General features: G+C 42.5%; 1 protein-coding gene across 6 annotated transcripts in view; it reads left to right on the top strand.

The window, feature by feature from the left end:
- The window catches only part of celf2 (cugbp, Elav-like family member 2), an 809970-nt gene that overhangs the window by 406541 nt on the left and 378190 nt on the right, over nt 1–25239 (top strand). For 2 of the 6 annotated variants that reach the window (XM_072241419.1, XM_072241422.1), the window contains exon 1: nt 21191–21385. The exons of 2 other annotated variants lie outside the window; for them this stretch is intronic. The gene's annotated coding sequence lies outside the window, so the exon portion shown is untranslated. Of the gene's footprint in view, nt 1–21190; nt 21445–25239 lie in introns of those variants that run through there. 2 more of the 6 variants (XM_072241423.1, XM_072241424.1) reach the window with 2 other exon arrangements.

Consider the following 25239-nt stretch of genomic DNA (forward strand, 5'->3'; position numbering starts at 1 on the left):
ATAAAAATTCCAGAGAATACAACATGATGTGTGTAATTTGTAATATAATTTAACTCTTGAATTTAAGTATCTAACTCGTTAAGCTACTCGAAACTTGCTACTGTAGCAGACCTATCGAATGTCTAGTGCAAAGAATTGTTCACAGTTGGCTTCTCCTTAACTTCCCCACCAAGGTCAGGGATCCTTCCACTGACTAGTACAGTGGGATTGGTTTACACAGTGAATGATGGTTAGAATACGGGACATGGATCACTACAACACCATAAAGGCCCTTCAGCCTACAATGTTGTGCCAGCCCTTTAGCCTACTCGAAGATCAGTCTCACCCTTCCCTCTTACATAGCCATCCATTTTTCTTTCCATCTATTTCACTCTTAAGAGTCTTTTAACTGTCCATAATGTATCTACCTCTGCAGCTATGATTGCAGGATTAACAGCCCATAAAATTTCTATATGCCCGTGACCTGGATGCTTCCATTATGGTCTTGTATAGTTCGCTGCATGTGTAGTCTTGCCAGGGAAGTTTGAACACCACTTCTTTCAGCATCTTACTTGCGTATTTTTGGCTCTTTTACCCTCAGTTCTCCTGTCCTGATGACTCACTCCCCACCACTTTGCATTCCCACACCCCCAATTCCACTTCCCCAAGTACTCGACAAAAATAAATCTGTGTTAAATAGTTGTGCAGCAACAACCCCCTTCTGCACCCCTTGGTTCCCAATGCATCATTGGAACACTTAGAGTGGGACTAATGGACTGGCTGGTGTATTCCTGTCTGCTTGTATCTATCTCAAAGGAAGCCACCCAATTAATTGCCTGTCAGTGCAGCTCCTCCACTCCACTGGAAGCAAATAGGTCAATACCAATATTATTACAATAAGGTGAGAGTCATCTGTTTTCAGCAAAGCTGTAAGAGGGTTAAATGTTGACCTGAACAACTGCTGGCTCTTAAAATGATGTTTTAAGTTTGTTCATTCAGTGCCTTATAAAGATGAGAGTATTAGCTGCCTGTAACTTTGAGCATCGAGCAGTACAGTGCATTAACAGACCATTCAGCCTACAATTACTGGGCCAACCATGTTCCTCAACAGAGCTGAAGGGGAATTTCTTTAGCCAGGACAGTGGTGAATCTGTGGAATTCATTACCACAGCCAGCTGTGGCGGCCAAATCATTGGTATATTTAAAGCAGAGACGGATAGGTTCTGGATTAGTGAGGGTGTCAAAGGTTACTGATAGAAAGCAAGATAATGGGGTTGAGAGGGTTACTAAATCAGCCATGATGGAATGGTAAAGCAGACTCGATGAACCAAATGGCCTAATTCTGCTCCTGTCTTATGGTCTTGTGCTGCCAATTAAACTAATCCCTGCCTGTTCATGGGACTGTCTAAATGTTCTGTGTCAGGAGTTCAGATCCGTTGATATCATTGGATCCATTGTGGGAAGTGACTACAATCAGTGGTCAATATTATTACATGTATTCAATACCAGCAAGCAGATTCAGTTTCTCCCAGTCTGTCAAAGCTAGTGGACAGTGCCTCCAATAATAAAGGAACTATAGTATAATCATCCATCAATCCCTCAAATTTGCCATGCAATTTGATAGGGTTGTTAAGAAGACATATGGCCATCATTAGTCAGGGGACTGAGGTCAAGAACCGTGAGGTAATGGTGCAGCTCTATAAAGCCCTGGTTACACACACTTGGAATATTGTGTTCAGTTCTATTCATCTCATAGTAGGACAGATGTAGAAGCTTTAGAGAGGGTGCAGAGGAGATTTACCTGGATGCTGCCTGGATTAGAGAGTGAAGAAAGCTGAGAGGTAATTTGATAGAGGTCTATAAGGTGATAAGCAGCATAGATCGAGTGGACAGCCAGAGACGTTTTCCCGGTGCAGAAATGGCTAATGTGTGATTTTAAAGTAATTGGATGAAGGTATTGGTTGGGGGGGGTGGGGGTTGTTCGAGGCACAATTTTTACACAGTAGGTGCCTGAGACGCTCTGCCAGGGTGGTAGTAGAGGCAGATACATTAGGGCATTAGGGACTTTTAAGAAACTCTTAGATGGACATATGGATGATAGAAAAATGGAGGGCTATGTCAAAAGGAAGAGTTGGATTGCTCAGAGTAGGTTAAGAAGTCAGTGCAACATCATGGGCTGAAGGGCCTATACTGAACTGCAATGCTCTATGATCTGTGTACCATAATTTTTCTAGAAAGGATGTCCAGGAGGTGAATTAAGTTCCATTCATTCTTGAATTTTGCAGACTTCTATAGGGGAGAGCAAGCTCCAAAACAGAGTGGAACCACATCTGTCTTTCAGTTCATAAGTAATTTCCTTCTGTGAACTGCAACCATGTTCAAGGGCTGTGATGGTCCTTTTACTATTAAGGATCCAGGATCAACTTTATTTGCCATATACATTTACATGTATTAGGAATTTGCTGTGGTGTGTTGCTGTGACATGCAGCAAAAAAAAAGCATTCAACAATTATGCAGAATAAAGAATTATTTAAAAATGAAGTTATAAGTATGGATATGGAAGAAAATGTGCTTAAATACATAAATACAAGCATGTACTTACAACATAAACAGCATTATAAAAAGTGGTTTAATGTGTTTGCATTGCAGTTCAATTACTGAGGGGAATGGAGGGGTCTAACGAGAATGATTGATCAGATTAACGGCCTCTGGGAAGAAACTTTTAAAATGACGGGAAGGTTTTGTTTCAATAGCCCTACAGCACTTTCCTGAAGGGAGACTTTGGAAAAAGGCAGTTTGCTGGGTGGGTAGAGTCCACAATATTTTTCCTGCCTGCTTCCTTGTCCTCAACGCCAAGTCATGCAGTGACATTATTCTGTATCCAATGACTTGTTCTGCTGTTCCTGACAGTTCACTGTAGTTTTCATTAATATAAATCTTGCATGGCTCCAAATTCATAATATTTTTCTCTCCAAGTATGTTAGGTTGAGCAGAGCCTTAGAGAAATGAATCATTGAATGTTGGGTAGTCCTGGCTAAAAATAATTCATCTGTAGAGGAAGGGATATTTGAGATTTATTTTAAAGTTTGGCCCAGTTTATTGGCCAGCAAGATCACCTCTGCAGTACTCCACGGTGGGATGTGCACCAGTTAATAAAAGGGTTGGATTGGTGCTATCTGAACAAATTGATTCCTGTGTGTCAAGAGTTTGTATGGATTGGATCATTAATAAGATATTAATTTAAAATAATTTTCTTGCTCCAGGCTAGGAGTCTACAAGCACGTGGGATTCTTATATATGTAAAATGAAGCCTTACTGGCCAACTTTAAAGTTTAAATTAGCACTCCCATTAATTTGAGCATCCGGATGTTCTAATTCAGGATTGTTCTGCCAATAAAGAAACAGCGCTAAAGAATATCCCTTTGCGATCCTCTAAGAATTTAAACAGGACAAGGCCATTGAGAAATCTTGCTACAAGTAGAACAGAGTAACAGAACTGAGGGGGACAACAGCAACAGTAACTTATGCCTCCACAGTCTAAGTTAATAAAGGTTGCAGGAGGTCAGAGATAGTTGGCAGATGCAGTACCATAAACCATCTTAGAAAAATGGTTAATAAAAATAAATTATTATGTAAATGATTCAATGCTATAAAGGTACAGTAATTTGCAAAATAGGTAAAGGGCATATGAAGGAGCAAAATTATCCTTGGCTGTCTGCCTAGAGGCATGGAATATAATTACATGGAATAATGTTAAATTGGCAAAAGACTGGGTTAGATCCTGATGGACTATTGTCTTTAATTTTCTCCTGGACTCTAAAGTGATGGAAAGGATACACCTTAGCTTCTGAAACCTGGACCCACACCAGTCAAGGGTTCAAATCCCACCAAGCCAGCTTGGTAAGTTAAGAAATTAATAAAGTCTAAATAATTGCTAGATCATAAACATAATCTCTTTCAAAAAAGAGATGGATAGAGCTCTTAAGGATAGCGGAATCAAAGGTTATGGGGATAAGGCAGGAAATGGATACTGATTGTGGATGATCAGCCATGATGACAGTGAATGGCGGTGCTGGCTCAAAGGGCCGAATGGCCTACTCCTGCACCTATTGTCTGTTGTCTACAAAAGGTTCTGCAGGTTTGTGAGATCCAGATGAATAGACACAGAACGCAGGAGGATCACAGCAAGTCAGGCAGCATCAATAGAGCGGCATAAAGAGTCAATATTTCAGACTAGGACCCTTGGCTGTCCTGATGAAGGGTCTCAGCCCGAAACATGGACTCTTTATTCCTCTCCGTAGGTGTTACTTGACCTGCTCAGTTCTCTAATAATTGTCAGATTCTTGGTTCACCTTCTTCTTAGTTTGGAGAAGGTAATCCGTCCTTAACTCTTCCAGCCTATATGTGCCTCCACAGCATGATCGATTCTAAGCTGGACTGAGTAGTGATGGAATAAATGTTGGCATTGCCAGTGACATAATAGTGGCACATCCCATGGAAAACAAAACAGTTAGGATTGAGAAAGAAACTGTTGCCAATAAAGACTTGGCCTTTAATATACAGGTCATTAATTTCTGGAGTGAAATTTAAGCATAATCTCTGAAAAGTCATCAAAGTTATGAAAGGTTGCGGTGAATGAAGAAAGGAGGGCTGAAGTGTTGGGCTGAAACATTGGTCTTTCTTCCTCTCTGTAGATGCTGCCTGACCTGCTGAGTTGCTCCAGCATTTTGTGTTTGTTACTCTGGATTTCCAGCAGCTGCAGAATCTCTTGTGTTCAGGATGGAGGGACTTCCTCAATTGAAAAGTTGGCTGTTCAAGGTAGATAACTAAAGAGGAGGTCAACAATAAAGGTTAACTAATCCACTAGTTCTATTCTAAGGCAGTCGACTTAAAACTTTTATCCCGCCCTCTGAGTTTCTTTGTTGACTGTGTGTCTAATCCTGAAGTAGCCTTGAGTGAATTCATGAATTTATGAATAGGAAGATTAATGTTACAAACAAACCCTGCATCACATTCTGATTGATAAGCTTTTTAATAAGTTACTGACATGGTTAAAATGGTGGATGCAATGAATTTGTTTTCCTGCACACCTTCAATTGTTAAATGAGGAAGTTGTCCCAAGGGAAATTTTCTGTCTGCATTCTCAAAATCTTGTAACACTGGTTAGAGAGGGTGGTGAAGCTGTGGAATTCATTGCCCCAGACAGCTGTGGAGGCTACATCTTTGGATATATTTAAAGCAGAGATTGATAGGTTGTTGATTAGTAAGGGCGTCAAGAATTGTGGGGAGAAGGCAGGAGAATGAGGTTGAGAGGATTAGTAAATCAGCCATGCTGGAATGTCAGAGCAGAATGGCCTAATTCTGCTCCTATGTCTGATGTTGTTATTGTTGTAAATGGTACATATAAGGCTTAATGAATTTATTGATTAGAAACTCAATATTACGAACAAGCCTAGCATCACATTCTATTTGGCAAATTGTTACTGATATGGTTAAAGTGATGTTGCAATGAAGTTCTTTCCCTGCACCACTTCAGTTCTTTACTGAGAATACTGTCCTGGGGGAAACTTTCTGTCTGTATTTTTTTACCATCTATTTTTCATAACTTTGGAGGAAGGACTGTGGAAACCTGGATTAAGTTGGATTAGTTTTCTAACTAAACATTAAACCATCAGTGGGCAGTGGAGTTAGAGTAATACAGGAAATAAACAGTCTCTTCAGCATCCTGAGAATCTGCCACATCTACATCAATCCTATTTCATACTCTCTAAGTTCCTGCCAATTCCCCCAAACAAACAGGTTACAGATGCCTTACAATGGCCAATCAACCGAGCAACCCACGTGTCTTTGGGATGTGGGAGGAAAGTAGAGCACCCATAGGAAACACGCCTGGTCATAAATAAAATGTGAAATTCCATACAGACAGCATCTGAGATCATGATTGAAACTGGGTTGTTGATTTAGATCAGGGGTTCCCTACCTTCAGTGCCATGGACCAATGCCATTAAGCAAAGGGTCAGTGGACCGCAGGTTGAAAACCACTGGTCCAGGTGCATCCTCAATAACCCTGACTGTCTTTTGTTTCTGGGGAATGTTTGTCAGAAGTATTCAGAAACTTCTCCACGTGACATCATTGCAACCATATTAGCGGTGTTCTGAAGAACCTATGTGCAGAGGTTACTGTAATGTGGAACGTCAGAGACAAAAATTCATATTTCGACGCAGGTCCGTACCCTACTAGAGCAGCTGAAGTAATTAAGTTCAGTTATTAAATAATCCTGGAATGAAAAAAAAAGGAGTAATTGTGGTTCCTTTTCATAAGATCATAAGATATAGGAGCAGAATTAGGCCATTTGGCCCATCGTGTCTGCTCCACCATTTTGTCATGGCTGATCCAATTTTCTCCTCAGCCCCAGTCTCCTGCCTTCTCCCTGTATCCCTTCATGACCTGACCAATCAAGAACCTTACCAACCTCTGCCTTAAATATACACAAAGACTTGGCTTCCACAGCTGCCTGTGGCAAAGAATTCCACAGATTCACCACCTTAAACAACTAGATTTTTGTGAGGAAAGCTTTAGTATTGGAAAGGAATATGCCACCCTTTGCTGTACTTGAGGCCACTTCCAGAGCACAGTGGCAGCCTCTTCACTGTCCTCTGAAGTGCGCCAACAAGCCGCTCAGTTCAAGGGCAATTAGGGATGTGTCGTAAATGCTGGCCTTGCCAGTAATGCCCACATAATATGATTGAATTTAAAAGTGTAGAAGAGTTTTGTAGGAAAGTATGACCCACACAGACAGTGCTTTTCGTACTTACAGTCCATGCATTCATAGTCACACGCTGAGTAGTCACAGAGAGTGGTGGGAGGCTGGAGTGCACCGTCCGAGGTGGGGGTAGAGGCAGAGTTTAAGAACGATTAGCTTTTTTTCTCACGTGTGCATTGAAACATCAAGTGAAATACGCCACTTGTGCTAAATCATATCTGAGTCGACTATGCTGGACAGCTCGCAAGTGCCATCATGTTTCTGGCAACAATAAAGCATGCCACAACTCCCTAACCCTATCTGCATGTGTTTTAGAATGTGTTTGGGAGGAAACCAGCACACCAGGAGGAAACCATGTGGTCCCAGGAAGAACACGCAAACTGGCAGAAATGGAAACACTACCTTACAGTTGGCACTGTAATAGCATTAGGCAACCTGCTACGCGACACTACTGTGACACCCCAATACATTAGGGACATATAACAGACCCTTAGATGGGCATATAGATGGAAGTAAAATGGAGGATTAAGGGGTGTGTAGGTGGGAAAGGTTAGGTTGATCTTGGAATAGGTTAGAAAGTCAACACAACCTTGTGGGCCAGACTGTGCTTTAATGTTCTATGTTGAAGGAAACCTGCTCTTTGTGATTTTTATTAATGACTTGGATGGATGAAAGCAAAATGGAGGACTGTGCAGGAAGGAATGGTTAGATTGATCTTGGAGTGGGTTAAAAGATTGTCACAACATCATGGGACAATGCTGTGCTGTTCGATGTTCTATGTCTCATTCTTTACTTTGAAAACACCGCACAGTCTGTATTCTCTCACATTGTGTGCAGAGGAATGCACAAGCATGGTTTGCTGGGATTCACATTTCCTCCCCGGTCCTTGAGTAGATTGCATCTTGCATATTCCCTTGGACTTCGGAGTAAGCAATGGTGAACTGTTCCTTTGTCAAAAGACCACTGGATTTTGGATGGGCACAGTGATTTAATTGAAAAGCGACTGGGTGACTGTACCATCTGGCATGGTACTGATCTCTGCCAACCAAGCTCCCTCTCAACTACTCCCATTCAGTTGATTATGGCCTTACTGCCACATCAGGGGTCTTCACCCTAAAACAGATTAAAAGATAATTTTCCCAGTGGATTTTAGCCTCATAGAAGGAGGCAATTCGGCCCTTCTAATGAATGCTAATCCCTGGTGAAGTGCGTCAGTTTCTGTACAATAAAAGCAGCAAAATATGGGAGTGTGTAAGGAAATCTTGTGTAGAAATCATAGAAGATGAATGGATCAGGAGGAGGCCATTTGGCCCTTCATGTTTAGGAGGAATCAGGATTATTATCACTGACAGTTGTCATGAAATGGTGATACTTTATGGCAGCAGTAGTGCTAGGCATATATTGTTTTTACAGAAAATATAAAAATAAATAACCAAATTAGTGCAAAAGTGGAGGAGCTGGGTAGTGTTCAGAATTGAGTTTCCGAATTTATGACTCTATGTTGCCATCACTGCAGTATGCGCTGCTTGCCGGAGATTATTCTCTAAAGATCCATTGATTTCAGTTTGGAAATGCAGATGCTTCCTCGACATGCTTTCCTAGAAAACATCATTTTTATTTGGAAGTTGTGCTTTCTGAATCTTTACCCTGCTGCGCCCCCCCCCCATCTTTCACTAAGCAGATGAATTTCATTATAACCAGCACACCCTCAGAATCCAAAGTTTATTACTTACATATGTCACCTGTAATACATTATCCCATAATGCAGCTCTGGTAATGATGCGTGTAGCTGGAAGCTCATTAATATTGTGCATTATAAACTGTTTAGGTTGTTCGCCAGCCATTTGGATATGTTGCTGGGCCCAATAAACTCATTCAAGGATACAAGTAATAAACAAATGCCAAGAGGCTGTGTGGCTACCTGAATCAGAAATATGGTATTATAGGCGCTTCAAGGTTGAATTCTGAGAAAGTGCTAAAGGAGGAATATAGAGCGGTTTTGCTGAATGGGGAAAGTACGGGAGATCACTGATAGGACAGCATGGGATCGGAATGGAGAATTTAAAAGATTAAAAATCTACTTAAGTAATTCCGTCTGGGTAGCCTCCAACCTGGCATGAACATTGATTTTTCTAACTTCCAGTAATTTCTACCCCTCCTCCTGCCTTTTTCGGTTCCCCATTCTCATTCCCCTCTTACCCCAACTCTTCTGCTCACCTGCCCATAACCTCTCTCTGGTGCCCCTCCCATTCTCCCATTGTCCACTCTCCTCTCCTATCAGATTCAGAATCAGAATCAGGCATATTTCATGAAATTTGATGTTTTGCGGCAGTAGTACAATTTTCTGCAGCTCTTTCTCATCATCTGCAGTGGCCTCTCCATACCAGATGGTGATGCAACCAGCTAAAATGCTCTCCACGGTACATTTGAGATATTTTGCTGGAGTCTTTTGTGACATACCAAGTTTCCTCAAACTCGTAATGAAATATAGGTACTGTCCTGCCTTCTTTATAATTACATCAGTATGTTGGTCCCAGGATAGATCTTCAGAGATGTTGACACTCAGAAACTTGAAACTGCTTACCCCTTCCACTGTTGATCCTTTGATGAGGACTGGTGTGTGTTCCCTTGAACTCCACAATCAATTCCTTGGTCTTTCTGACCTTGAGAGCAAGGTTGTTTTTGCAACACTACTCAACCAACTGATCTATCTTGCACCTCTACACTTCCTCGTCATCGTCTGAAGTTCTGCCAATTGAGTTGTTGGTAAATTTATAGATGACATGGGAGCTGTGCCTAGCCACACAGTTGTGTGTATAAAGAGAGTAGGTCATTGGGATAAGCACGCATCCTTGAGGTGCGTCAGTGTTGATTGTCAGTGCAGATTTATTTCCGATCTGCACAGACTGTGATCTCCTAGTGAGGAAGTCAAGGATCCATTTGCAGTGGGGATACAGAAGCCCAGCTTTTGGAGCTTGTTGATTAGAACTGAGTGTATGGTTATGTTGAGTACTGAGCTGTAATCAATGAACAGCAGCCTGACATAGGTATTTCTTTTGTCCAAGTGAGGTTTAGTGGAGAGCCAGTGAGACTGCATCAAATTGCAATGGATCCAGGTCACAGCTTAGGTATTAGATGATTTTAGCAATGACCAACCTCTCAAAGCATTTCATCACAGTAGATGTGAGTGCCAATAGTTGTTGAGGAAGATCAACCAGCTCTTCTTGGGCTCCAGTATGATTGTCGCCCTTTTGAAGTAGGCGGGAACTGCTGATTGCAGCAGTGAGAGATTGAAATTGTCCTTGAACACTCCCGCCAGTCAGTTGTCACAGAGCCCTTCCAGGTACACCATCAGGGCCTGACGCCTTGCGAGGGTTCACCTTCTTGAAAGATGTTCTGACGCCTGCCTCTGAGACAGAGATCATAGAACCACCAGATGCTGCAGGGATTCACACAGGTGTGGTTTTATTCTCCCATTTAAAGCATGCATAAAAGGCATTGAGCTCATCTGTGAAACATCACTGACATTCATGATGTTAGCTTTCACTTTGTAGGAAGTAATGGCTTGTAAACCCTGCCAGAGCTGACATGCATCCGATTCTGTCTCTAACCTTGATCAGAATTGTTTTCTCATCTTAAAATAGACTTCTGTAAGTCATACCTGGACTTCTGGTATAGTTCTGGATCACTGATCTTGAATGAAACAGATCTAGCCCTCAGCTGATGATGAATCTCCTGGTTCATCTGAGGCTTTTGGTTTGGATAAGTCTGGTACTTTTCAAAGGCACACACTCGTCCACACAGGTCTTGATGAAGTTGGTGGCAACGGTGGAGTATTCATTCAGACTCAGAAATGAATCCCTGGATATTATCCAGTCCATCAACTCAAAGCAGTCCTGTAGGGGCTCCTCCGCCTCTCTTGACCATATCTTCTTGGCCCTTGCCACTGGTTCTGCGGACTTTAGTCTCTGCCTGTACACTGGGAGTAGAAGTACAGCCAGGTGATCAGATATTTCCAAAGTGCGGGTGCAGGATGGTACAGTAAGTGTTCTTGGTGGTATAACAGTGGTCAAGTGTGTTGGCTCCTCTGGTTCAAGTTCAAGTTTAATTGTCATTCAATCACACATAAATACCCATGAATACAGCCAAACAAAACAGTGTTCCACAGGTAATACTTGTATGTTGGTGGCAGTTGTTCAGAGACTTCTTCAAGCTGACCAGGTCGAAATCTCTTGCAATGATAGGGTGTGCAGTTTCGTGCCTGTTAATTACAGTGCTCAGCTCCTCCAGTGCCTGCCGGATGTTGGCCTGAGGTGGAACGTACACAGACACAAGAATGATAGTGGAAAACTCCCTCAGCAGATGAAGTGGACTGCCTGATGTTCCAGGTCAGGTGAGCAGGAGTGAGGCAGAGGACCAGTCTCTGTCACGTTTGTGCACCACAATGAGATGATCATGAAGCTTATACTAGGGAACTGTGCAATAAACTTAAAACAGCAGGGTAGACGCTGTCCTTAAACCTGAAGGTACTTGCTTTCAGGCTTTTGTATATTCTGCCTATGGGAGACGGGAGAAGAAGGGACGTCTGGAGTGAGTGGATTCTTATGGTGGCTGCTTTACTGGAGCAGCAAAAAGTGTAGACAGAGTCCATGAGGGGTGACGGGATTTGGTTTTCAAGATCTGAAAAATTGTGTCCAGAGCTCACTGCTGTTTCTTGCTGTCACAGGCAAAACAGTTGCCATACCAATGGCAACTGGTATCTGGATGGGATGCTTCCTATGATTTCAGCCTGATTCTCCCACCACTCTCAGAGCAAGTTACAATGACAATTAATTCAGCAATTCCAAAGGTGAAGTAAAATAGGCTGAAATATCGTCAATCAATATATTTGATTATTGAACTACTCTGTAACCCCTGCAAGAGTCCAGAGGAGGTTTGCCAGAATGATCCCGAAAATGAAAGTATGAGTTGCATGTGATATCTCTGAGCCTGTAATCACTGAGTTTAGAAGGATGAGAAGGGATCTCATTGAAACCTATTGAATATTGAAAGGCCTGGGTAGAGTGGAAGTGGAGAGGATGTTTCCTATCGTAGGGGAGTCTAGGACCAGAGGGCACAACCTCAGAATAGAAAGACATCCCTTTATAATAGAGGTGAGAAGGAATTTCTTTAGCCAGAGGGTGATGAATCTGTAGAATTCATTGCCACAGACAGCTGTGGAGTCCAGTCCTTGGGCAAATTTAAAGATACATTGATAGGTTCTTGATTAGTAATGGTGTCAAAGGTTACCAAGAGAAGGCAGGAGAATAGGGTTGAGAGGGATTATAATCAACCATGATGGAATGGCAGAGCAGATGGTTGGGCTGAATAGCCTAATTCTGCTGCTATGTCTTATGGTCCTATGGTAACCTATAGACAATATACAGTTTACTCATCACTTGGTCCAGGGACTCTGTATGGTGAGCCTATGATAGAATAGCCTCTATATGCTACACTACATCACTTCATGATGAATGCATTGTGTATGTTCAGCACTGTCAACATTTGATGAATAGGCTACATACTCTACCCTGTCAGGCCATTTTAGAACAGGCTGTACATGATTTGCTTGTCATTCTCCAATAGAATAGAGTCTGTGTATTCTGCTCTTTCTCTCCATGATGAATAAACTATCTGTGGTACTCTCTGTCATATCACAATAGAACGCTACTCTATCATACCACTGCAGAAAGGACTGTGTTTCATCTGCTCTGTCACCTTACCATGGTCAGACAGTACATGGTCCACCTTTCAGTGCTAAGATAGAGTGACCTGAACACAATCTGTCCTGTCATTCTCCAACAGATTAGTCTTCACATGGTCCACTCTGAGTCTGAAGAGTAAAATAGTTCGCAATTCAGTCATGCCATGCTACAGAAGACAGTAAGTGCCCTGTGGAAAAAGGAAGCTTTTAACAACATAATCTGTTGTGTTTTTTTTTGGTAGTAAGTGCTTCACTCAGCCATAATTATATGTCACATAAAGATTTCCTCTCCTAAATGTGATGAGGTGGAAATGAATCTAGGCCATTTTCTGCATTAACGAACTCTGACCTTTGTACTTTGTCACAGCAGTACTTAGAGCTGGAAGTTAAACTAAATGCAGAGATGAAATGCATACACAGGAACTGTGAATGCATTTTATGATTTATTGTCCAGCTCCAGACGATTCCATTCTCTCAATGAGTCTTTCAGTAATTATGTTATCAGCAAGCAAGTCTACAAAGAGTTATCTGTCCAACACATGCCATAATTAAGAGAAACACTTCATGGTTGATGACTCTGAAGCATTCAAAACATAATGATATCTGAAGATCTTAGAGCTTATTGTCTAGGTTTTAAGGAACAATTCCTTAAGAGTTCCGGTCTTTTGCTGGGTAGTTACTGTATTGAATGGATAGGAGAGGAAACTATGTTGGGAAGCTGAAGGCTAGCTACTTGTTTTCCACTTTTATATCCCACTGGAAAGATGATCAGACATTAGTTACTTAGAAACAGCAGTGTTGAAACAATCGCCACTCATCCAACCATCAGGTTTTGGTGTTTATTCTCTGCATGATTAATCCTAGCTGCTTGGTTTCACCCTGTTCCCACTACTCTTTAACTTCTGTACTCACTAACTAGTATTAACTATCTGGCTCCTCTTTTACCCCTTCCCTTCTTCTCAACTGCATATTAACTCCCTCTTCCTTCCCTTTCTCCCATTGTCCAGTCTCCTCCCCTATCAGATTCCCTCTTCTTTCGCCCTTTACCTTCACCACCTATCACCTCCCAGCTTCTCACTTCATCCCCCTCCTCTCTCCCCACCCACCCACTTTCCCCCTCACCTGGTTTCACCTATTACTTGCCAGCTTGTACTATTTCCCCACCCCCAACCTCCTTATTCAGGATTCTGCCCCCTTCCTTTCCAGTCCCGATGAAGGGTCTCGGCTCGCAATGGCGACTATATATTTCCCTCCGCAGACCTGCTGAGGTCCTCCAGCATTTTGTGTGTTGCTGTTATTCACTACTGATGTTATCCAGATTCTAACTCCAATTACACATTCTCTACAACTTTCTGTGCAACAAAAAGGTTTTCCATTTTGTTTTGGTGGAGACTAATGCAGTCTCTTGTGCGTTCCTTGCTATTTGTTAAGGAAATTGGCAAAGTTTAGGAAAATAGGGGAAAGCAGAATGTGAGCTCGGGGGGGGGGGGGAATTGGTAAGAATACGGGGAGAATAGAAAATGGTCCCATGAAGCAATGGCTCCAACTATCAGAGTTCAATCCTGGTGGCGGCCACAAAGGTCACCTGGGGATATGGCACACCAATTAACCACCAAAATATTGGACCCATCCAGTTCCTTCAATCAACATTCCAAAATTTGAAGCAGTTCATTGATTTGTTGGTATATTATGGTCACATGTACCAAGATACAGTGAAAAGCTTGTCTTGCATACTGTTCAAACAGAATGCTTGGAGGTAGAACAAGGTAAACCAATATAGGATAAAGCGAAAAAGCCATGAAAGAGCTAAACAATAAAGTACAAGACCACAACAAAGTGGACCGTGAGGTCAAGAATCTATCTTGTCCTTCAAGAGGTCCATTTAAGAGTTTGATAACAGTGGGATAGAAGCTGTCTTTGAGCCTGTTGGTACATGCTTTTAGAATTTTGTATCTTCTGCTGAATGGGAGAGGGGAAAAAAAAGAATGTCCGGGGTGGGTGAAGTCTCATGCGGGCCACTTTACTGAGTCAGTGAAAGTGTAGACCTAGTCTCTGGAGGGGAAGTTGTTTTCATTGCTGGGTTGTGTCCTCAACTCCCTGCAGCTTCCTGTGCTCAGGGGCAGAACCGTTGCCATAACAAGTTGTAATGCATCTGGACAGGATGCTTTTTTGGTGAAATAAGGGAGGACACATTTGGAAAAAATTAAATTGCATTTCTGAGTATAAGTCAGAATCACTGAAAAGGTTCCAGAAGAAATCACAAGGATGATTATAGGTTCAGAGGATATTTTTTTTAAATTATGCCAGATAATTGCAGAATATTGGAGTAGGGCCTTGCCAATGGCCAGAAGGCCAAGTTCACAATGAATCAAACAGCAGCGCAGCAAGGCCTCGGAGGAAGGCTGCTTGTGTGTACGACACCATTCTTTGCTGGTTTTGGCACGAGGTTTGGTTCCAGTCATCTGCTTCCTGGGGGACAGTGTCCAAATTTCTCACCGGCTGTTGGGAATTTGGTTACCAAATGAGTGTGCCGCATCGAGCGCCTTTGCCATGTAATCATAGAAAACGTTGTAGTGGTCTCTCTTTGTTCGGGTCCAATTCGTCCCGGCCACTAAGCCTGGTGAAAATCCCACAGATAAACCATTGAATAAATTCTGGGTGACAGAACTGATTGAGCAGAGGTTTTGCACAGGCTTAAATGGACTTGGTGCTGCATGACCTCATTTGATATTGGCAGTCCTTCACCCACGCACCACAGTAGGTTGGCATTATTTGTATGTAGCAGATGCTGTGAGTATGCATGCCAAGCCGTCAGCGCTATCTGACGGGGGATATAAATCATTCCCACCTTAAATTGGGTTATTATACAGGCAAGGACTAAGAATTTGGGAAGTTTGGAATGAATTCTTGGACCTTACAATGAAGAAGTGGGACTCCAACAGGCTTTTCATTTTTAAAAGCTCTGTTCGTCATGCTTGTCCAAAATTAAAGGCTGAATCCTTGCAGCCATTACTTCTCAAAATGTGAGTTAGACCAGTGTTGCAAAGTAGGCACATCGCCCTGGGACTGGAGAGAGCAGTTTACCAGCCTTTCCTCACAGAAAGTAACAACAGACCTACATTTCTATAGCATCTTTCACATTTTTTTTCAGAATATCACAGAGCACTTTGCAGTCAATAAAATTAATTGGCAGAATGGTTGCTGTGGTAACACAGCAACCAATTTGCAAAAGCAAGCTCCTGTAAGTACCAATGTGCTAATGATCAGATAGTGACATTGTCTGAAGGATAAATATTAGCTGGGAGAGTTTCTTTGTCCCTCTTTAAAACAGCAACACCGAATCTTTTTTGTTGACCTGAGAGAGGAAGTGGATGCTAGGTTTAACATCCCACCTGACAAACGACTGCTGAATGAGCCAAAAAAGCTAGTTGCTGGTTGCACAATATACATGAGGAGGAACTGAGCTGTCGGTGCTTTGGGTCGAAATCCTGCATCACCACGCTAATGTGTTTTGACCCAAAAGGTCAACGATTCTTAACCTCATTCCCTAATATGTGCTGATTGACCTGCTGAGTTCTTCCAGCAGATTGTATTTTGTTCCAGATTCCAGCATCTATACTGCTCTGTGTTCTACCTGCAGGCTCAGAGTCACAGAGTCACACAGTATGGAAACAGGCACCTTGGTCCAACTGCTCCATACTGACTGAGATTCCCATCTAGAGCATAAGACCATAAGACATAGGATCAAAGTTGGGCCATTCGGCCCATCAAGTCTGCTCCGCCATTCCTTCATGGCTGTTTTATTATCCCTCTCAATCCCATTCTCCTGCCTTCTCTCTGTAACCTTTAACGCTCTGACTAATCAAGAACTTATCAACTTCCGCTTTAAATATACTCAATGACTTGGCCTCCACAGCCTTCCGTGGCAATGAACTCCACAGATTCCCCACCCTCGAACTAAACAAATTCCTCCTCATCTCTGTTCTAAATGGACATCCCTCTATTCTGAGGCCGTGCCCTCTGGTCCAAGACTCCTGCACGCTTAAGAACATCCTCTTCATATCCTTTCAATATTTGAGAGGTTTCAATGAGGACCCCCCCCCCCATTCTTCTAAACTGCAACGAGTACAGGCCCAGAGCCATCCAACCCCCTCCACGTCTCATTTACAGTATGTCTAACTATGTCTAATTTGCCCAGATCTGGCTCACATCCCTCTAAATCACCTTTATAAACCACCACCACAACAGATGCAATCTCTCTGGCTCTCCACTTGGTTTTGTTCTAGACAACCACATGACATACATACATCAGGCTGCTTATTTATTGATAATAGCTTGGTGTTCAACACCATCGTCCTCTGAGTACTGACCACGAAACTTCAAAACCTGGACCTCTGTACCTCCCTCTGCAACTGGATTGTCAGCTTCCATATCAGGAGACCTCAGTCCGTGCAAATCAGTAACATCTCCTCCTCCTTGACTATCAGCACAGGTACACCTCAAGGATGCATGCTTAGCCTACTGCTCTACCTTCTCTACAGTCATGACTATGTGGCCAAGCACAGCTTGAACACCATCCTATAAACCCTCTGTTGTTGGTAGAACCTCAGATGGCAATGAGGAGATTTAGAGAAGTGAGATAATTGGCTTGTTGAGGGACGTCAGGGAACTGATTGTGGGCTTCAGGAAGGGGGAGGTGGGAGAACACACATCACTCCTCACTGAGAGGTTAGCTGCGGAAAAGATGAACAGCTTCAAGTTCCGATGTCAACATCTCTGACATCAATGCAACACGAAGAAGCATGCTTGGAATTCTATTTTGTTAGGTGTTAGGGGGGACTTAGACTCCTATAGATGTGTGGTGGAGGGCATCTGACTGGTCGTATCACAGCCTGATCTGCAGTTTCCAATGTGCAGGATCACAAGAGGATGCAAGTTACAGACTCATGAAGCGCCATCATGGGCAAAACCCTTCCCTGCTTCAAGGACACCTTCAAACGGCCATGCCTCAAGAAGGTGGCATCCATTATAAAGGACCCTCATGAACTGGGACATGGCCTCTTCTTGTTCCTTCTATCAGGGAGGAAGTACAGGAGCCTAAAGACCCACGATAAATGATATGTGTGCAGCTTCTTCCCCTTTGTCATCAGATTTCTGTGCAGTGCATGAATGCATCATTACTACCTCATTGTATTTTTACACCATTTATATATTTTTTGTAACTTACAGATTTTTCTGTCTTTCCACTGTATTGCTGCCACAAAACAAAAATCTTACATCATACGTCAATGATAATAACTCTGACAATCCTTTGTAGGTTTCCAAAGTGCCTTTTAAATGTTGACTTGAATGTACCCACCTTGTCTACTTCTTCTGGCACATGTCCTGGGTCTACAAAGAACTCTGGCAAGCTGAACTGATGCGACACAAATTGATGACATTTTGGAAATCATTAAAAGTCTTCAGCAGATTGGGTCATGCTTGCTTTAAGGAACTGTAAAACCCTTTCAGAAGCATTAAAATCTGTGTGTCTCGTACATTCAGCGCCACTTGCTAGACAGGCTTGTGTATAGGCTGACCTATAGAGACGAGGTCAAACCACTGGGGTTGTGAGGGTGTGAATGTGTTAGGGTGAGGAGGGATATAAATAGCTGATGAGGGAGACCACTGGCCACCTCTAAGTACAGCCATTGCTGCAGGGGGTCCTCAGCCACAAAGGCTGAATCAGGGCCCTTGATTAAGTGACCAGTGAGCCACATTTAGCAGTACTCAGAAACCTCGATCTGTAATGAGGCCAGCCAGAAAATTAGTTTCAGACTTATAAAGGTTATAGAGAGTGACTTAAAACACATCTATTTATTGATTTAGAGATAGAGAACAGGACTTTCAGGCCCAATGAGCTGCACTGCCCAGCAACTCACCCGATTCAACCCTAGCCTAATCACAGGACGATTTGCAACAACCAGTTAATCTACTTGCCGATATGTAGTATTTGAAATGTTGGAAGACACCGGAGCACTCCGAGGAAACCCATGCACTTCAAGGGAAGGACGTACAAACTTCTCTCAGATGGCATTGGAATTGAACTCCGAACTCCGATGCCCCGAGCTGTAATTGCGTTGCGGTAACTGTGATGCTACTGTGGTGCCCCCGGTAGTTATAACAATGCGAGAGAAACTTCAAACTATGGAGGCTCCCTACTTTCAGTGCAACGTGCCCCTCACTGAACTATGAGTTAAATATGAAAATTATCCTAAACCTTTGACCCAACCTCTGTCAATGGTTAATGGGTGCTGATGATATCACTGCATGTGGTAAAAAATGATAGTAAAATAACGGCAGCAATAGGGGGCAGAAAGGGCTTGGTCCGATGTCAGGATAGGCAGGACTTTGACAGGAAGTGGTTACAAACACTTAAAAAAAAGGCCTAAATTCATGCCAATGCTTTAAAAAATAGGCCTAAAGTTATGTCTAGTGCACATTTTATGTACATTAAAAGGACACAAAATTCACCGGAACAGTTATGGTGAGAGGCTGGGCACATTGGGACTCTTCACTAGAGTGTAGGAGATTGAGGGTGATCTTATAGAGATGTGTTAAATTATGAGGAGAATAAAAAGGTTGAATGCACAACAGTCTTGTTCCTTGGGTTGGGGAATCAAGAACTAGAGAGCACAGGTGAGAGCAAAGAGATGTAATAGGAATCAGAAGGGAAACTTCTTCACCCAGAGAGTCATCCACATATGGAATAAGATATCTGAGGAAGTGGTTGAAACAGGTATATTAACAAAATTTAAAAGGTACTTGGACAGTTACTTGGATAGAAAAGGTTTAAATGAATTTGGGCCAAACACTGGCATTAATAGGAATCTTGGTCTGCATGGACCAGGTGGGGCAAAGGGCCTGCTTTTGTTGTATATGACTCTGTGATTCTCTGATTATGCAGCACTCCTGCAGTACTGCATTACCCAGACTTCTTGTGTTTAGTTCACTGGACAGGGGTGAATCTCTTGACTTGAACAATATGATGCTGCCCACTAAGGTGCAGAGATCATACGTGACGCAGCAGATGCTGGAAATCTTGAGCAACACACACAAAATGCTGGAGGAACTCAGCAGGTCAGGGAGCATGGATGGAGAGGAATAAGCAGTGGACGTTTCAGGCTGAGATCCTCTGAAACCTTGAGGTTTCTTTAAATGTTAATCTCTGTTTAGAGAGGCAGGGAAGATTGAAAATTGGGCTATTTTGTTTGTTGCTTTCGTGTGTGGAGGAAAAAAATAAATTTGATAAAAGCAACCAAATCGAAAGAATAAAGCCCACATTTAGCTTGAATAGAGAACTAGTCATGCAGGGTAAAGTAAAGTCACAGCAGGCATACAGAAGATACAGCTGCAAGGAAGAAAGCAAGTAAAGTCTGAAGAAGGAGGGATCAACAGAGGCAGTGTAACTCAGAAATTGTCAATGCTGCTTTTAGTTAGTCAGGGGAGATGGGAGAGGCCGGCATGATATTGTAGGGGTTAGGGACAGGTTGCAAGCAAAGTGAAAAGGGATTGGAAGTTGGCTGTCAAGTTTCAGAGAGGTGGCTAGGAGACTGGAAGGTGTGGTAGTTGAAGGATTTAGATAATTGACTTGCTTAACTGAGACCTTGTGAGATTAAGGCCCGGTTGTCACATGACCAGACAGGAAAGGAAATAGAGGCAGGAGTAGGCCACCAGGCCCCTCAAGCCTGCCCCTCCATTCATGATCATGGCTTCTTTGCCCTGGCCTCAACTCCTTTTCTGTGCCAGTCCTCAAACCTTTCAAATATTTAACAACTGTCACTTTAAGCACATTAATGATCTGCCCTCCACCATAACAGGAAAATTCCAGAGGCTCACTCCCCTGTGAGGAAAGAAATCTGGATGGACAATTTTGTCTAAGTATCTCCAACAAGAGCAGGAAGTAGTGAATGATGTTATTCCCATGAATCCTGGTCCATAACAAAGCATGTTGACAGGATGGCCTGGTGCATTTTTTTGGTTGGTGTGATTTGACCCAGGAATCATTGCAGACCTATCTATATGCCCATAGTTCTAACCCGAGCCTATCTGCCTTTGGAATGTAGAATCAGACAAAGGCATAGTGCTTAAGGAGAGTGCAGTTTGTAGGCTTATGGTTTGTAGTGTCTGGGTTGACTCAGTAGTGATTGGCACAACACTTTACAGTGCAAGTGATCTGCGTTCTGTTCCGACCACTGTCTGTCAGGAGTTTGTACATTCTCCACATTATAGTGTGTTTTTCCTCTGGGTGCTCTGTTTCTCCCCACATCCCAAAAGGCATACAGGCTAGGGTTAGTAAGTTGTCCACATGCAATGTTGGCGATGGAAACATGGCAACACTTGTGGGCAGTCCCCTGCACATCCTCGAACTGTGTTGGCCATTGATGTAATTGATGCATTTTGCTGCAGGTTTTGATGCACGTGTGGCCAATAAAGTTAATCTTTAAAGAATCCTTATCTTTGCATGTTAAGTTTGACTTTCGCCTTGTTGAACAAGGCAATGGAGCCAACACATTGACAATTTATCGTGGCACTCTTCAGATTAATTTAGAGCGTGATGAGCTGACTCTCACTTTCTCTGGCATGAACAGGAAGTGTGACTGCCACGTTGCAAGTACTGGTAGTTAGATGACATCAGCAGTGCTGCTCTGCAGCTGCGCACAGGCAGAAGGAGACCTGCAAAGCACGCTCCCCTTCCTTTTCAGAAATCTGCAAGCCTCTCCCCTACCCAACCTAACTAGGCCCTCCCCAAGGCCTAGTGCAAATTCAGGCCCCTTCTCAACCCGCCCATTGGCCAGAGAGGTCGATCAGCTCTGGGTGAAGAGGAAGTCAGATTCGTAACCTCACACGTGCGTGGTAGGTAAGTGTTGCCCAGGCTCCTTCTGCTGATCCTCAAGTGCAGCCCACCACTTCTCCCAAGTAGGTTTGCTGAGTAATTTTAAAGGACGGTGTGGTTTAATTCTTTTCTGTGTTCTTTCCATTTTAATCTTGATCGGCCACCTTTCTTCTCTTGAAATACTCTGTCATTTCGTAAGCTTATTTAAGTTCTTGTGCCAGCCACACAGCTCGGCCTGAGACCAAGTTTGGAACCTTAGTGTTCATTTTGTATCACCACTCTAGCGCTACAACAGATATGAGTTGACTGCCCCTTTATCTTGATGTCAATAGCGAGGAACCTCCACTGGCCTTTGTGTCCTGACTTTAAAGTCTGACTTTAAAGATTGAAGTTTTATCATCAGCTCCCAGTTTATGAATCTCCTCTTGCTTTTACAGTGAGGTAGGTAGGCCTGGAGGTGTCTAGAGTTGATCACTGTCCTGTTAGCTGATCTGGCGTAATACTACAATTGATCTCAGATTTTAAGATAAAGGAGAAGGTAAGATCAAACTCTCAGTCTAGATTGCAGTGCAGGTACTTTCTCTGTGGGAAGAATCAACCCAGGATCAAAACTAAACCTCCTTTGCAGCAGTGTATGTGAACTAACTGGTAGGCCGCTTTCTAGGCCAGGCCAAGACCAGGTCCGTTCCTGTCTTAAGGGTAATTTAAACAGGGTAACTGGCTTTCCCCTGTTTTATTTAATATCGTAATAAACATTTTATTATGTTCATTGGATAGAGACGGATCCAGATTTCATCTCAGAATAGGTGGTATGTTTTACACCACAAGGGCATGTCTTAAAACGCCAGGATCCAAGAAAATATTTGATAAAAATGGGTCTTGAGATAAATCTCAATAAGGCTGTGTGATTAGTAAGAAGCAAGACCTTTGTTTTTAATACTGTTGATAATTGACTCCTTTATAGAGGGTGAGATTAACTTTGTTGATCCTGAGATAGCCGACCAGCTTCTGAGCCGCCATGGCTTTATCATTTCCTGTCAGTCACCTTATATACAGACACTCTTGTGCCTAGAGTCACTTTATGGACACACAAACAATCTATGCATAAAAGCTAATTTATGTATTTATATTTATTGTGTTTTTTTGTGTTGCCTCATATCTAGGGTAACAATTATTTTGTTTTCCTTTACACTTGTGTACTGGAAATGACATGATACAACCTGGAATATTGAATCTTGAAGGTGTGTTAGCAGTGTGGGCATTTACCTATTGAAGATGTTTTTGCTGAGAACTAAAATAAATTTATTGTTTTTGAGAGGCATCAGATGCTTCTTTTGTGGGAGACTTGCTTTTCTCAAAGATCACTTACAACGGCTTTGTAATAGCCGACGTTAACACACAGTAAAATGGTTGTTGAGGCAGGGCTGCAGAACAAGCCCACACATGTAAATCAGTTACTCTGCCATCCAGTTGGACACTTTAAATCGCAGAACTTCTGGTGGTGATTCATGCTTATACCTGGTTGTCTTTGACAAGTGTGCCACTTGTTTTTGGTTTCTTTTGAATAGCAGAGTTCCTCGTTTGGCTACTCACGGCTTGGCAGTAATAATCGAGAAATTCTATCCCAGGGATTTGTTGCTGATAAAATTACATCAATTGCTCAAATACTTAATGAGTGGTTTGTGATGTCTGCCAAGTTGCCCTCACAGGTTATTCAACAGGCATTATGGAATCCAACAATGTAGAACACATATTTTGAAGATCCCAGCTTCTATAAAGTCTTTTACATGTGCAGTACTTTCAGATATCACAGATATTCCCTGCAGAAACAGAGTTGAACAACGAACGTGAGATGTTTGCACAATTAACACAGGAATATGCTTTGTGCTTATTTAGTTGTATGTATCGTAGTCTATTGCCGATGAGGTCCCATGTACGACCTGAGCACCCAGTAATGTATTCTCTGCCTATCATGGCCTTCTCTGTGGAATAATTTCAAGAACCCTGCCCATTCAGTAAAGTAGATAGATAATAAGCACTCATCACTTGATCTCCTGCAGAAATGATATTGGCTTATTATTGTCACGTGTACTGAGATACAGTGAAAAGCTTGCACACTGTTTATGCAGATTAAAATATTACACACTGCGTTGAGGTAGTACAAGGTAAAACAATAACAATGCAGAATGAAGTGTAAATCTGCTGAAAAATTGTGGTGCAGGTAAGCAATAGAATGCAAGATCATAACGAAGTAGATTGTGAGGTCAAAAGTCCAGCTTATCGTACTATAAATTTACTTAATAGTCTTGTTACAGCAGGTGGAAGCTGTCCTTAAGCCTGGTGGCACGTGCTTTCAATCTTCTAGCCAGTGGAAGGGGTGAGAAAGCAGAATGTTCAAAGTATTGTTAGATTACAAGCATGTCACCACATACAACACTGAGATTGTCTTTATGTTGGCATACTTAGCAAATGGCTAGGGTGGATGGGGTCTTTGGTTCTGCTGGCCGCTGTCTCGAGGCAATGAGAAGTGCAGGCAGAGTCCAGAGAAGAGAGGCTGGTTTCCATGATGTGCTGAGCTGTGTCGACAACCCTTTGCAGTTTCTTGCAGTCACATGCAAAGCAGTTGCCATATCGTGCCATGATGTATCCAGGTAGGATGTTTCTGTGGTGCATAGACAAAAATTGGTAAGAATCTATAGGATGTGCAAAATTTGTTTAGACTCCTGAGGAAGTAGAGGTGCTATGAAATTTGAGGTGTGCTGGGGTTTGATGTTTGACAGGTTCCTTCCGCCCTGATAATCTCCTTTGCAGTCAAAAAAAAAATTTTAACATGCTACATTTAGTTAAGCATCTTTGGATCTTTCACTATGTTAAAGATGCAAAATGAATTCAAGAAGTTGTTACAGAAAGGAAATCATGTCATAATATCCGTCATTAATCAAAAACTTACTGGAAGTACAGTTGCGAAAATTCAGCAAAAAGCCGTGAGATATTTAGCTCCCAATAAAGCAAAGAGTGTAGAATTTAAGAAGACAAATCATCAGAGCTTGTAGGAATAATTGGAAGCACTGTACAGCTGCCGCAAAACAGCAAATTTCATGTCATCTAAGTCGGTGATAACAAATCTGATTGTGATTCTAATACAAACCTCCTGGTGAATGAAACAGTTGTTAGGAGTCAAAACAAATGTTGGAAAGTGAAGGCTGAGTGCTTGTTTTCTGAAGGAATAGTAGACAAAGATGATGAATCATTAATCTCAGGTCCATTTTGTTATCCAGACCTGTTTATTGACCAACAATGTATCCTATACTTTTGCGCTGTATGTACCTTTGCTTGTGTGTAGTGTTTCTTTGTACTTACTGTGAATTCCTGCAAGAAAATGAATCTCAGGGTAGTATATGATGACATATATGCTCTCCGAAAATAAATTTACTTTGAACATTTTGCACATTATGTGGAGGGGTGCCGTAGATGTCTTACTGACTCCCTCCTTACAACTCAAGTTGGATATTCCAATAGTCTGAATTAGAGAATCTGGTAACCCACGTTGCTCAGTTCCCCAGATGAGAAGATCACACACTGCGACAAAATGGTGTCATATCCACAAGCATGTTGCTCGTTCCTTAGGCTTTTCTGACAGCACCTCCCGAGCCCATTACTCCACCAATAAGGGCAGCAGGTGATGGGGTCATTAATATCAGCATCTTGCTCTCCACCATCTTGACTTGCCATTCCTTCATTATTGCTGGGTGCAGCACCTGGAGTTTCTCTCCTGACAACACTGTGCTTACACCCTCACCAGAAGGTCTGCAGCAGTTCAAGGAAAGAACACATCAAGCCATCTCCCGGGTAGTTAGGTATGAATAATAAATGCCGTG

The sequence above is a fragment of the Mobula birostris genome, chromosome 23 (assembly GCF_030028105.1).
Source record: "Mobula birostris isolate sMobBir1 chromosome 23, sMobBir1.hap1, whole genome shotgun sequence".
Taxonomy (NCBI): Eukaryota; Metazoa; Chordata; class Chondrichthyes; order Myliobatiformes; family Myliobatidae; genus Mobula; species Mobula birostris.